This window comes from Martes martes, assembly GCF_963455335.1.
Source record: "Martes martes genome assembly, chromosome: 3".
Lineage (NCBI taxonomy): Eukaryota > Metazoa > Chordata > Mammalia > Carnivora > Mustelidae > Martes > Martes martes.
Window position 1 is genome coordinate 184,483,020 of NC_137890.1, and position 3,517 is coordinate 184,486,536.

Below are 3,517 nucleotides of genomic sequence, written 5' to 3' on the forward strand. Positions count from 1 at the left end.
ACATTTGTTGTCCCTGGTGTTTGCAACCAATGGGATCGGCTGTTTTAGGGTTTTCAAAAACCAGTTGTGTTGGCCAGTTGTGTAGCAGTAAGTTTTAGCCAAATGTATGCTAAAGACGGGGCTGGGGGGTGGGAAATGGTTCAGTAGTCTAAATCTCAAACTGTTGGTGAGGCAAGGCACTATAAGGAGCATTATAGGAGACAATATTAGTGAGAATTATAAATAAAGGGACATTTTCAACTTTTAGTATTTCTGGGCCCGCTCATGGGTTCTCAGGGAAAGCATACATTAACATCTACCAGAGTCTGCAAAAATCTCAAAGCATGGGGTCTACTTCTGCCCTGAGCACATATTGTCCATCTGCTTTGTTTATAAATAACCTAAAAAGGAGTTTTTCATACGTAAAGAAAAGAGTTAAAAAACAAACAAACAAAAAACAAAACACCTCCCTGGTTCCTGTAAGATTAAGGTCATGTAGCCCTCCATCTACTAAACTTAAGATAAAGTTTGTTTCCTTCTGGAATGTCTTTTATCTAATGATTTGTAATTTTTATGGAAACAATGTATATAGTCCTTCACTAAATGTTCCTTCCCTGGAGCACTGTCTTCTTTACGAAGATTGTGCATCTGGGCAGCTGTCCTAAATTGAGATGGAATAAAACTCTTTCTTTCTTTGAGAAATTCTAAAAGATTACTTATTTTGTGTTGACAAACTGAGCACTTCATATTACTAACTGTTGTGAGTCTACACATGTATGTGTTTAAGTACACACATTGTTTACTTTGCTCCACATATCAAATATTAACAAATAAGCTTGGGCACCTAGGTGGCTCAGTTGATTGAGCATCTGACTTTGGCTCAGGTCATGATCTGGGGTCCTAGAATCAAGCCCCATGTGGAGTCCTATGTTCATCCAGGCGTCTGCTAGTCTTTCTCCCTCTTCCAGTGCCATTTGTGCTTTTCTCTCTCTAAAAAATAGATAATCTTAAAGAAAAAAAAGTAGTCTTGAAATAAGAACACAAATGAACAAATGATAAAATATAATTTTCTTATTTATTTTTAATGAATTCATTGAGGTCTAATATACTGACCTTCTGTGGTCCAAATTGTTGGGTTCCATCTGACATCATAATAGTGTAATCAATTAGAAATTAATTATTATTATTAAGTAGATCTGCTTTTTAACAATTACTAGCTAAAAAGAAACTGAGGCCAATTATATAACCGTATTTAGAAATCAGCCTTCACTCTATTTTGTGAATCCTATACATATTGTTACATTCTCTTGTTAGGTAGAGGATTACTGAAATGTAATCCAAAAACCCAAACATATATACATGTATTTCAAATGCAGCTTTTGATTTTTGTAGTCTTGTTTTTAGGTTGACCTGTTAATGGAATCTGTCACTATTGAAGAGGATGGGAGTTCTCGTGCTTTAGAAAGAAGATTAATTGTAGTATAACTGTTAAATGCAGCAAAGTTGTCCCAGTCATTCTAAGATAATTGAGCTCTTTAAGAAATACAAATAAAGATTAAAGTTCAGAGGAAAGAAACAGACTGAAGTAAGCGCAAGTTTTTTTTTTTTTTTCCCTACAGTCAAGGATTTACGTAAGCCTACAGTAGCCACTTCCAGAGAAAATAACAGCTCTTAATTCATCAATTGAGGTATGTATATCATTTATGTTAAGTCATTGACATTGTAATTGCTTTTCATAGGTTCCACTGATGTTACTGTAACATCTGTTTCCTTTCTCCATCCCCTTTTCCTTTTTCCAGAAAGACCAATATTGTAAATCACTACTTTTATAACAACAATAGGCACAGACTGCCCAGGGCTTTTCCCTTTTATTCTCTCTCTGAGATGGACTTTTCTTCCCTGAAAGAGGTCTTCCATATACAAAGTTAGTGTAACCCCTGGTTTAGAGTTTCCCCCTCCTTTTCATCAGATAGAGATCTCCACAGGAATTTTAATATGCTTATAAGGCCCAAAAGGCCACAGTTTATCTCTGGACTCTAGACAATTGTCAAAAGATCCTTTCAGAACTTTTGTTTTACTGCTCAGTATAGTAAATAGAAAAAGGTGCAAAACTGGAAGGAATCTGAGAGAGTGTAATTAATATACATTGGAAAGGATGGCATTAAAAGGTCATGAATTCCAGTACCTACAGAAGCTAAGCCTGTATCATAAATAGTAAGATTGGCCGTGTGTAATACAGTAGGGAGTGGTAAAGACTGCTGCAAATTCGAGGACATGTCATATTTGAAGAAGGTACTCACTATTCACTGCCATTTAGTGGTAAAGTGCAGGCCACATTTTGCCAAACTCAAATTTTTCTTTATTTTTTTTTTCACAAACTCAAAATTTTAAAGGGAAATCAGATACGTAAATTTTTAAATTTTTTTTTAAAGATTTTATTTATTTATTTGACAGAGATCAAAAGTAGGCAGAAAGGCAGACAGAGAGAGGAGGAAGCAGGCTCCCTGCTGAGCAGAGAGCCCAATGTGGGGCTGGATCCCACAACCCTGGGATCATGACCTGAGCCAAAGGCAGAGGCTTGACCCTCTGAGCCACCCAGGCATCCCAGATATGTAGATTTTTATGTGTCATTTCCTAATTTATAAATCTTAACAACTAATTAAATTTGTGTTTAAGATGTTTTATCAAATTAAATTCAGGCATAGACTGGCCTATGTATTACAAACGGGCAATTTGTGATACAATGAATGGATACAGAAAGGCAGAGAATGGGGGGAAAAGAAGACCTTAATTGTGGGTTCCTGTGGGAGACTGAATGGGATAGGAATGAAGAAAGAAAGATTTTTAAACTTTTTTCTTAGAATTTGAATTGGATCTCATTTGATATTCTTTGAGAGATTCCAATAATGTTTGAATTCTTTTCAATTTTTCTTGGCTTTGGGCAGGTATTTTGTGTGTTTTCATAAACCTCTGTACCAAAATTGGATACTGAAAGGACCAGGCTTCAGATGAGGTATGCAATTGTCATATAATTTTGCCCCCAAAATGCCTAATAAAACAAGATTAGAAGATAAAATCATGTGGATTTGAAAGCTTATTTTTTGGCTAGTCTCACTAGACAAGTGACATTCTACACTGCTCTGGCAGCATGTGATTTAAATACGTGTTTCAGCAAAATCCATAATCCAAATCAACCTAATAAAGGACATCTATGAAGAGCCCACAGCTCACATTAGTAGTGGTAAAAGACTGAATGTTTGCTCTCTAAGAACAGGAACAAGATAAAGATGTCTGTTCTTACCACTTCCAATCAACACTGCACTAGAACACTGGTTCTAGCCAGGGCAGTTAGGCAAGAAAAAAAAAAAAATATTCCAGATTGGGAAGGAAGGAGTAAAACCATGCAGATGACATGATCTTGTTTATAGAAAATCCTAAGGAATCCACTAAAAACTATTAGAAATAATAAACAAGTTCAACAAGGTTGTAGGATACAAGATCAATATACAACAATCAGTTGTACATCTACACCTGCAAT